Consider the following 12,303-nt stretch of genomic DNA (forward strand, 5'->3'; position numbering starts at 1 on the left):
ACCCTTATTTCTGTCTTATTTTCAACGAACCCCTCGTTTCCTATTCTGATTCGCTACATGCATAACGAGGGCCTCTGTTCGGGCAGTCGTAATTGCCATAGGGAGCTGAAGAGGGTTCAACGGTGGTCGACCACTTTCGACATGTCGTAGACGCTCGAGTCACGTCGCGGGGGTTAAAAAGAAGGTCCCCTTCACCCCGAGTATTCCAAAATCACTGGCTACCGCCCCCAAGCGCGGAAAAAAAAATACCTGAACATATATACCCCAGAAAGCGTAGGGGGAAATTGTCCAACCGGCAGCGTAGTGGTCATCGCACCAGAGCGGTAATATGGAGGTCATAGGTTCGGATCCCATCCGGCGGGCATTTTTGCTCTCCTTTCTTTCTGTCTTTCCAAATTCTTTATCAGCTTCAATGACCTACCATATTCTCCCCTTTGGCTTCTGAGGTTACCTTCACTGCCAAGCCTTATTGCCGCCATGCTTTGTGCGCTGGCGGAGAGCCATGAAGAAGAAAAAAGCGAATAAATAAGATACAGTCAAAGGTGTTTCGCCTTTCTTTGTTCTAAGCTCGTAGAAGATATTTCCCCTGCTGAGCAACTTTTTCCGATAAAATATAAAATCTGATTGGCCGTAATATTATGGGCGCTGCGGCCGTTCGCGCTATAGAAACCACTAGAGTAGTTCTCTTTTTAGATCTTCGTACCGATGCAAATAATGTTTTGCAGAAAGTTCTGTATTTTCCAAGCTAAGGACTATTTTAGGGGAAGCTTTCGCAGACAGAGAAATTTTTTTATTTATTCTGGGGAACTTTCGAAGATTCGAACTTTCGAAGATAAGGCGGCTACGTTATGCATAAAGGAATGCCTTGAAATAAAATTTCTGTCCTTAAGTTACTAGCCCATGAAGCTAGACTATGTAGCATATTTGAAAAGTCTCTGGAGGCCTATTTTCCGATTATCTTTTTAGAGCTGTGGTTTTGTATGTCAGAGTTACGCGTGTGTTTTGTTGTGGTTCTGATTGATTGACGACAACTCAATTTTCAGGTATCGTGCTGTGGTGTGAACTGCGTGTTCAAGGAATTGCGGAATGCCATATTCTACCATCGTGCATGGATTTGTACAATGAGAATTGCGGCTTCACTAAACACAGAATCGACTCGGAAAACTGCACTATTGAATTGAATTCCCCGGGGAAAAAGAAATACCAGGACTGTAATTGGGCACACTATTTAAACGCTGTTTGAGAAAACACGTCGAACAATATTGCATTAAAAATGTCATTTCTGCATCCAATTTGGCAGCAATAAAAATGTCAGAGCTCTCGAACACATATTCTGGCCCGATATAGAGGAGAGGTGATAATTGCTCCTACTTATTTCTTCAGCAAATAACAAATTAGGCAGAAACTGTTTTAATTTGATACCACGCGCATGTTGATCTTTTCTTTACAACACAGATAATTTTTGTCTGCAACACGCGATCACTCGGTCCGGATTTTTCTTATAGCCAAAACGGGCTTTGTAGGATAGGAGTACCTGTTTGAAGAGAAGCGTTTATCGAAAAATTACTGTATTTCCTAAAAAAAAATTTAACTACCAGTGCAATATTCATTCGGATGCGTTATAAACTGGTCTAGTAAGAATTAATGGCTTCCTGAGCCGTTTTCCCAAAGGAACGAGTAATATTCAAATAAAGGAAGGCGGATGTAGTTTAAACATGGAACGTAAGCTGGAAGACCGGAAAAACGGCAACGATAGGAAGGCGGAATCGACGTAGGCGATTCGGACTTGGAACAAGAAGGATGAAGTGATTGAAGAAACCGAATAAGACAGTAAGAATTAGGCATATGTTGAGAAACCGTAATATAGAGTCACGGAACATTTTCCCCGTTTATCAATAAATGACCCGGGGTATAGCAAAAATGCTGTCCTCTAAAGAGGTTGCTCAGCCTCTCCGTGTGGAAGGAGTAGAATTGTAGGCGACAAAGTGGTCGACGTAGGAATGCAGGTGTACGTTGCAAACGACTCCAGGTAAACAGAAACGAACTTTACCAGTTACAAAAACATATATCAAGTTCCACAAGAGCCGCAGCTCTCGTTAAGTTAGCTTAAACTAATTAATGTTGGTGGCAAGCACTAGTTAGAGAGCGAATGGGTGCATTGATTACTGGTGACATCAGCTTTGTGATTGGTTCTCAATCGCTATCCTGGAGTGGCTCCCGTGAGGTGTATTCCTACCACAAAGGTGTGCAGACTGGCACATAAGTATATTATGCCCGGGTGCTACTTGCTGCGACAAGCAGAAGAGTGCATAGACTTCCGTTTGAGGTAGATACTACCCGGTGTGTCGTCATCTCTCAGTGTAAGTGAGCACCTGGAACCTTAACTCGAGCCTCACTGAGACGACAAAAAAGTTGAACCCCCGTAAGACCAACTTTGGCTGAAACCCCATAAACTTGTGGGAGGCTGTGCCCACATTAGAATACGTGAGGCTAAACCCGCATGAGACTGAGTGAAATGCGGTATTCATGAACATTTCCGAATGGCGCTATGCAGTATTTTATTGGTCCTAAACAAATATGCGCGGCCCGCCCAAACGTTGTAAAGTTTCAATGCGCAATGTCACAAACCTCCTGTGTTACATAAGCCAACTCAGACATGAAAACGCATTAGCGTAGCCGGAGAATCTCCTCGACAATTAGCGTAGTAACTGGAACAATACGCACGCTTATGCACTTTTGACTATATATGTTGAATAAAAGTGTAACAAAAGCTGCCGTATTTCTGTTATGGTTTCGTATACAATTCGTTGTGTGCACAATTCGTATTTTATTTCACTTCTTTCTCGATGCATTCGAAACAAAAGGAAAAAAAAGCGTAAGACCATTTCTGCCCCGCCGGGGTGGCTGAGTGGCTAACGCTTTGGGGCTGTTGAGCCGAAGGAAACAGCACCGTTTCGCGGCTGCCGCGTTGGTTTTTGTATTGAAGGCGGAAAACTCAAACACACCCTTTGTGGACATTTTGGGGCACCCAGGCGGACAAAATAATCCTGGAGTCCTCTACTACAGCACGTCTCACCACGTATAGAGCCAGGAGCTACGGAGCGAGCCCAGATGTATCTTTAATATGAATGGGTAAGTAGATTTTTTACATCTACAAACCCAATCATCTACAAACCCAAAAAAGAGCAGACACCCATGGCACAAACTTTAGCAACAGCAGTGACGGTATGCGCAATGCCTACTTGGCGGTTTTTTTATGATACGGCTGCTTCAGCTAACTCCGTGGCTGTTTTTCTCTATTGAGAGTAGGGGAGCAGCACTCAGGAAAACAAACGAGGAAGTAGAACTTTTAAATTCGCAATGATGGTATTTTGGAATGCATCATTGCAGATTTGCAGCGACAGCTCCGGCATTTTCAAAAACCAAAGTAGACGGTGGTTGCTAGACAAAATTTCAGTTTTGATCCTTTCGGCTCTCCTGCGCCTCACGCGTACGGTCGAAGCGTTCACCAGTGCACCACCAGGATTCAACAGCACTAGGGCAGGACAAAGGGAAGAGCAACAAACACGGGGGATGACTAACGGGTGCTCTTAGTCAGTACTCGTTTTCCTTGCCCATAACGTTGGCTTGTGCAAGCGCTACTGAATCCCTGCGATTAACATTATTTTCATACATGATCGGGAGTTCGAGCTTTTTTGCTTGGGCATATACTTCGCTCAAAAGGTTTTCGTTTTGCCCTAAAACCGAGACCATAGATTTTTTGTGTTTTGAATACGGTTCTATTGTTTCAGGTCGTTCAGCTTTTCGCTCAGATGGACAATGTCTTCTTTGCAGCCCTGCTGAACAGCCTCTACCGTTCTTTGGAACTCTTGATATCGCGGTCATAACTGAAAGATGCTTTCAGCAGTTCGTCATATGAGTTTAACATGTGCTTTACGCATGCCTCTTCCTTCTCAACGGTGTGCATTTATGTAAAAATGTCAGCAACCCGCGTGGTTGCAACTGTCAAAGTATGACTGATTTTCAAATGTTTACTGATTTCTGCTGGTAATTCTCGTCAATACTGAAAAGAAAATATAGCCTTTTCTTGTGAAACCTGAGCACAGAACCTTTTTCTGAAATTTCAGAGGAATAATAGAGAAAGGACTACATTTTTTTACGTTTTAAAAATGTCGAAAACATTTTTCGGCGTACTTCGTTACTTCGCAATAAAATTCGTTCCTGCAGAGGGGAATGTCAGCATTATGTTCTAACGTGAGGTTTTCTCAGCTGGTAAAGGCGATTCTGTGTTTTCTTGGCTCGAGGTAAACAGCGACAAAGGTGCGAAAACATGCTTAAATATTATATGATAAGGTACAGCCACATCGGTAGTTAAGAGTAACTAGAGACTGAAATTAAAGAAAACGATTTCAGTGGTGTATTAGCCAGATTGAGGCTACGCGTTTAAAGGAGTGAGGTTAAAATTTTCATCTTTGCTATCAACATAAAAACGCCTATAATCGAAAATATAACAACATCGGCGAAGAAGGAAAATGGATGAAGTAGAGAGTATGTTGTCTGCAACTTTTCAGGAAATATTTGGGTCTTGTGGTTCAAGTGCTCTAGAAATATTTACAATTGAAGCTCCGGATATTTGTTATGCGCGCATCCTACAGAGCAGTTCTGAAGAACCATTTATGAAGTGTGAGTGTGTCGCATGTTGCAGGTGTATGGTCTATCCATTACCTACATCAGTCACTTCAATGATTCTGCTGCTTTGGTCACACCTGTGTCGCCCAAGTCAGATTAAATCTTGTAGTGGGCAACTGCTTTCGGCTGGTGTGCAAAGGCGAGCCTTATAATGACCAGGATCGGGCTATCTGTCGGCCTCCCTTTGGGTTTTTTTATTCACCTCCAGAGTTTGTTAGTGTGTGTATAGTTTTGTAGATGTCAGATAATCACGCCAACTCTCTATTTTGTCTCACGGTGCACACGCTTTCCAAGAACCTTTGCGCGTCTACAAGATATGTGATTATCTGATGTTGGGTAGCAAGTCAAATTCATTCATTCATCATCAGCCTACTGAAATCCACTGCAGAACGACGTTTTCTTCATTTGACATCCACCCGATCCTGTACTACGATGCTCCAGTCCACATTTTACCCCCGAATTTCGCTTATTTCGCCTCCCCTTCGTGTCACTGGCATTCCCCTTCTTCAAACCCACCACTAGTTATCCACTGTGTAACCATAACTGTACACAGGTTGTCGGTAACTTCCACTACAAGAAGAGCCGAAGTCCACTTATTTTTAATCACTTGAACTATGATATGTTATACTCTAGCAGTTCTCTTGCACCGGTAGTCACTGTGCCAGAAAATATGTATTTTTGGCCCATAACAGTTTGCCACGCGTTGGTTGCCGATGGAGCCATGTGATATAAGTTTGCGTTAGGTATAGCTCTGTTAGTCTGTTTCTAACAGCAGAGCTGTTTCGAGGTTTCAATAACCGGCGATTTTGTTACAGGAGGTGGAAGTGTTGCCTTCACGCCACTTGAAGGTACATCGCTTGGTCTACAGATGGCGCCACCGCCTCGAAAGCCGCCTAAGCAAAGTTACGCCCTGGTATGACTCATGGTGCCACTGCCTTGAAAGCGGTCCAGTGCAAGATCTCTGCACGCGGCGCACATCCACCGCAAACTACCAGACGTCCGTTGGTGAGCTTTGATTACGAAAATAAAACACCAAAAGTCCTTTTGTGATACCTCCAACCCTCCTAGAGGTGGCCGCCACCGTGCCGAACTCTCAAGATACTACTGCGTATCGAATAAACGTTTGCGTACGTGATTGTCAGGGGCCGTACACCTGCTTCCGTACACGCCCACGGCGAGAGAGCCATCTTCGAAATCTTGCCGTGGGCTCCGAATTGCTCCCGAGACGATGCCACGGCCGCAGGTGCACAATCTTGGCTCTTGCGCCGGGGCACGGGGCACGCCTAGGCAAGTTTCCAGTCATAAACTCCTCAAGCGGGAGTTCCCGCGTAAAGGCTAGAATACATTGAGCTAACTGTCACGACCAAGTTCGCGCGGCCGGAAACGCGTCGCGACAGGACGCCGTTTGTTCGCCGGGTTGAACCAAATGAAGCCAAGGCACGGTGTCCACCACCACACCGCCACTGGGTTGCCTGCATGCCCAGAATTAACGGCGCTGTTCAATAAACAGACCCAGTGAAAGAGCTTTTCTGCTTGGGTTGTAAGTCGTTTGACGATTGTTCGGGTCTAGGGGCCGTTTATCCTGCTAAAACATGCATTTTTAGTTCTCAAAAGCATAAAAAGGCAGTTAAAAAGAGAGAGCGAGCGTCCTTGGGGAGAATCGAACCAGTGACTACAAAAACATAGAATTGGCGTTCTGCCTCCGCTCCATCTGAACATTTTTTTCTTTATTACCTTCTGGTTTCACACAGGAAACGTCACGGATAGCATTAAAACCATGGGCCGAACTTCGTCTGACGAAAAAACTTAAAATAAACATCAAACGTGCACAGTTCTTCTAGAACAGGTAACCAATCCAGACCCGGTGTCAGTAACTTATACACTTGAAACACGAACTAATACTTTGTGCAAAGTATTTTCCCACAGTGATGGCGTGTGGGTCAGCGTGACATGCAAGCTTAGAGCCATGATGAGGTCATATGGAACAGTGTGTCGCTAGGTACACAAAGAAATTGTATTCCTTGTGGGGAGACGGGTAGATCTATCTGTAACGTTCATTGTAGCACATCCTAGAAAAAGATGGCGTTCCAGCACTCCGCGAAAACGTGCTCAACAGTTTAGGGCTTGTTGCACAAAGTGCACGTTGTACGACCAACAACATACAAACGTTTATTCTGCATCCAAGTCGTAACAAGCAGCGTACCGGTGTGTAACCTAAAGAAAAAATTTTTCACGGATGCTGGGACGGCCATGTTTTTGACTCGTGATAGCAGGCCCTGGCTAGGAATAGATCTGTACAATGAGCAATAAAGTGGCGTGGAGAACAATACATCCTTGAAGTCTTCAGTGAGTACCTTCCTTGAAACAGTTGCTAGATACGCCAATGAAAACCTTACTGCAAGAAATCTGAAACAGTCCAGAACCTTCTTCATATAGCCTTTAGGGCTTCTACAGCTTTTACTTGCAGACGAGACAATAAACGTCGGCAGCACCTTTGCCAATGCACTTTGCAAAAAGGTCCGTTGAAAATTCTCGTTAACATCCCCTAAAAAGAAAAACCGATTAGCAAGCTCACGAACACAGACGTGACACAATCCTACCTCACCCTCTTTAACCTGACGGAAAAGATTCGTTCTACTTGAACGCTCCCAAACTGAAGACCAGATGAACACAGCAAACACACTATGAATTTTCTGAAGTTGAACTCGCGAGCAATGAAGTACTTGCCACACATAACGCAATTTCGATACAAGGAAAGGTTACAAACTGGGGCACGTGCCAAAACAGACAAAGCTGAATCACCACACTTGGTTGTCTTTTCGCACAGCTCCGCCATCTCGCCTTCCCAGTACTCGCTGCTATCCTGGTAGCTGTCCGGGGAACTCTGAGATAACGCACTGGTGTGCGTGACAAAGAAAAATTTTCAAACACTACGGGTGCTGCCTTCTACTCCCCATAAAAAAACCCGCACACTTTGCCCAATTAAAAGAACTATTAGTAACGCGACAAAATTATTTTAGATGCGACTGCATCTCATTCAATCGCCTTGTCCCTCCATATGGCGTTGTTGTTCTCCGTCCATACCCCCCCCATTCTTCTCGCCGCGCGAGCTGCGCTCTCCGCCGCCCACCCCTTCTCCTCTCCGATAGCAAACACTCTCTCGCGAGGGGCATTGGATTGGATTCGCTTGAGTTGGCTTGGCTTGGCTTGGATTGGATTGGATTGGATTTGGATTGAAATGAATTAAAGTGGATTGTGTGGGATTGTGTTGCGTCATAGCCGCGCCACGTTGCGTCATAGCCGCGGTCGTTCCAGCACCGGCGTTCCGATTTCGGGCACGTGCATAGACTTGATCTGCGCTGCAAATTGCATGGTGGTCCTGTTACTTCACCATCCACTACCCGTACACTTCAGCGACAACAAGGCCGTCATCGTTAACGTTACGCCGCGTGTTAAATAAAGAATACATCATACGCATTCCTCACACGTTTCACGCAATTAGAGAATCAACCCAACGGAAACACTAAGTGAACCCCCAAGATGCGTCGCATCTTCACAGGGTTCCCCTCACGGGAAGGTGGGGTAATTTTTTGTTGTCGTTATTGCCTTGCTGATGTATTCCTTGTCCTCACAAAATACAGCCACGTCGTCCTCCTATGTTAATAGTGTCACCTCACTCGAGCAGAGACGAAGCCGCGAATATCACCATCATTCGTTATACGCAAGCAAAACAGCTCCGAAAAAATTAAAAACAACCGGGAAAAGGCGGGCACTCATGCCTCACAGAAGATAACACAGGAATACCTTCGGAAACTGTCTTGTTTACAATTCTTTATGGGATGCCCTCACGTTACGCCGTTTGTAAACCCTCCTTCACAACATTACCAACATTAGCATGGTCCAAAATGGAGAAAAAGATTTCGTGACACACTATATGAAACGCCTTCTCATAATCTGAAGCATTGCTACTTTTCTACCAAATATATCACAACACTGCAAAACACTACGTGCAACAAGAACAACAAGAACATTGTTTAGTATGCTTTTACCTCTTATGCCGCATGTCTGATTCGGCCATACTAGAGTTATTATTTCCTGTAATCTTCATCAGGGCCTTATAGACTGTATTGGCTCCACTCCATCTGAACATATGGGGCAACTGCGCTAAATACAGCTACTCAAGCGACGGCTTGCTGCTTGTAATTATTTGCTGTATTAGAGAAGCTCTCGCAGTAATATCGCCTGTTCTTCACACGCCTATCCTGCAGATGGGCCCCATGTTGATGTTTTTACAAGTTATCTAGCTGGATCACTTTCATTTAACCTAATAAAAGCTATCGTACATGCCTATCTCGCCAACACAAGCAACGGTAGTTTAGTCGGGCCCGTGATGCGCGTGAGGCTTCAGCTATCAGAAAAGGCCGGATCTCAATCTCAATCTCAATTGATCTCAGACGTAAGGTCCGTTTTTTAGCTGTAGTAGGCGCGGGACAAATGTACGTCTATGACACTTTTCAAAACGGCTGTCTTCAGCGGCCTGTACATGCCATACGCCATGGGGGGGGAATCGGAAGACCTGATTAGTTCCTTTGGTTTGCTGCTCGTCGCCGCTCCACCGAGGACCAACTTATCTGACCTTGCTAGATCGGCGGCGGACGACCTTGTTCGCCATCTTTTCCTAGCATATTCGCTCCATGTATTCTGTCCGTAAGAAGGCATGCAGACTGAGGTGTTGAGAACGCCCAGAACAGTCGCTTGCTCCCAACGTTCCAACGTCATCCTCTTCTACTACCGCGCACTTCTTCCACGCACCCTTCGCTTAGCGTGCATAACCATGTAGACGTGATTGGCCTTGTTGTCGCTTCCTTCATCTTCCACTTTTCCTGGTATTCTCACAATATCCTTTATATGTGCCGTTTATATATCTTAGGTAGGTCTCCATTACCGGGACTTTTAATGCTTCCAGCACTGCTCCGATGGGTACTCAGTGAAACGCTTTTTATACTCTATAAATGGCACGTGAAAGGGTATTCTTTATTATGCGGAGTTTTTGTTTCTTGATTGACGACATTTTTGTGATCTATTCACCAATAACATTTCCTAAAGCCAGCTTGCTTGCTATGTCTTTGTGACACTCTGCTGTCCCTCTGTTGCATCCCTTTCGGCGAATCAGAAATATGTTGCCGTTTTTCCAGGCTATTGACACTTTAATCCCCTAAACACTCGCTGAATAGTGCAGCAAGATTTACTCGTACAATATATCCTCGCTGCTTCAAACTACCTACGCTTTTGCCATAGTCAGCCTCAGCGCTGTTTCTTTAATTGCCCTTGATAGCGTTTTCTACTACTGCTTTGGTTACAAGGGCGACTTCGCAAGCTTAGCTTGTTCACTGAGTAGTTTCAACTGGTATAAAGTCCTGTCGTGTAGCCTCGGGTAGCATTTCTTTTGTGCGTTTATTATCTCTCCCATGCTGTTCGTAATGTTACCCTGATCGTCACTGGGTGCATACAATCTGTATTTGCCGTGCCCTAGCTTCTCCTAAGTTGCATTTAGTCTTCCTCGAAGTTCCAGCGTTTCCACGAGAACTGCCGTGTTGCACACATGAATTTCATTTGTTTTACATCTGCTAGTGTATCTCGACAGCTCTGAAAATTCTATGCAATCGTCGTGTCCGGCATGTTCATGCTCTTACGCTTTGCAATTTCTTTTTTCGTTTTCTGAGTTGGTTGTCAAGTTGGTTTGCTCCATGCCGCCTGATATGTTTTCATTTAGCCTGTCTGCAGAATACTCGTTGTTCCCGGTTAAGAGCCCTAATTTTTTAGAAGGAATATTTTAAATTGCTTCCTCCTGCCTTAGGCTATATTGGAAGTGGGGTTCTAAAATTTGAAAAGCCTTCATCTTTATTTTTGGGTATCAGCCTTACTTTGCACCTAACTATCCTACGATCAATGCTACACATCTTGCCTAGCATCTCTATGTCGTGCACAATAACTGGTTTGTCACATAAATGAAATCACTTTACATTTTTGTTGAGCACTTGCTATACTTTATTGAAACGTCATATTTTCTATTGTTTTATTTGCATAAAAATGTGTTCGTAAGAGACACGTTATTTTTCTCCGCAAATCTCACGTGTTTATCTGATTTATTGTTTCGACTTGCTATTTTAAAGTTTCCCAGTGACCTTTCTTCCATTTGTATCTGACCGAATTTTGTATTATAGCTTCCCAGTTTAACCAAAACACGGTTTTTCTCTTTATTGCTGATTTAATGCTTTAGTAAAAACTGTCTATGGCTTTATCATCGTAGCTACATTTGGAGCATAGGCTTGTACAATCATTAAGAAGCACCGCTTGTTTAGATTGATAAGACGGGCTGTGACATTTCCGTTTATGCTGAAGAATTCTTCCTCGTTCCCGGCTCCTTCTCGCTGTATCAACAATCCCACCCTCTCTTGTTTCTTTTTTTTTGAAGTCCTCGATGCCCGCTAGTCAGCTTTATTAGGCCACCTTCTGTTATAACTTGACTTAACCCTATGATGTCCCGCTTAATGTTCCAGAGCTCTTTTAATAGCACAGGTAAGCTTCCCTCGGTAGACAGTGCTGGTGCATTGAACGCTGACTGGTTAAGATTTGAAAGGCCGCCTGTCCAGACCCAGAGACTCCTAGCACCGTCTGCCGTATCCCTAACTTGACCACCGTGATTCGGTGATCTCCAGCTGCTGGGGACTGACGGCCGATAGTTGCATTGGTCAGTCACGGGGGGGGGGGGGGGGGTGCCAAATACAGCACCAGAGGGGCGAGATCCTTATCCGGTGAGGAAGTGCTGTTTGCGAAATTAAGAGACTTCGTAACGTGGTTGAGCATATCTAGTTTAGCCTCGTAGCTATGCGGGGCGATAGTTACTTCGGAGCAAGCAATACTTTATTACTGCATGAGTTGCGATCTTGGAGCGAGAAAAAAAAAGGAAGAAGAAGAAGAGAGAAGGACCAAGAAAAGAAAGAAGAATGAAAGAAAGGAAGAAGAAAATAAGTAAGGAAAGAAAGAAAGGAAGGAAGAAAGAAGGAAAGAGGCACAGGAAAAAGAAAGAAAGAAAGAAAGAAAGAAAGAAAGAAAGAGAGAAAGAAAGAAAGAAAGAAAGAAAGAAAGAAAGAAGGAAAGAAAGAAAGAAAGAAAGAAAGAAAGAAAGAAAGAAAGAAAGAAAGAAAGAAAGAAAGAAAGAAAGAAAGAAAGAAACTAAGAAAGGACGAAAGGCAGAAAGAAAGAAGGGAATGTATGCACCGCAAATGCACAGACACCGGTTTCAACCAGTCCCCGAGCAATGCACCTTTCTCTTTCCTGCGAAAAATACCACCTTACGCGAAAATAAACAGAAGGAAGATTCATTGCTTGCGTGCCTCTCATTTTTATGATCACGAAAGAAGGATCAACTACATGGCTGCAGCCGTTCCGCTCACGCACTGCGCACGTGTGTCCGTAAGCACGAGATGCGTTGAAAGCATCGGAGCGTCTGAGCGCATGAGTACGGCTGCGACGCAATGCGAACGAGGGACAACTGGGAGTTAACACGCTGGACGCGCATTTTTCAGCTAATGTTATTCCACAGATTTTCTC

This window comes from Haemaphysalis longicornis, unplaced genomic scaffold (genome assembly GCF_048455015.1).
Source record: "Haemaphysalis longicornis isolate Haplotype H1 unplaced genomic scaffold, Haemaphysalis longicornis Haplotype H1 scaffold_6, whole genome shotgun sequence".
Lineage (NCBI taxonomy): Eukaryota > Metazoa > Arthropoda > Arachnida > Ixodida > Ixodidae > Haemaphysalis > Haemaphysalis longicornis.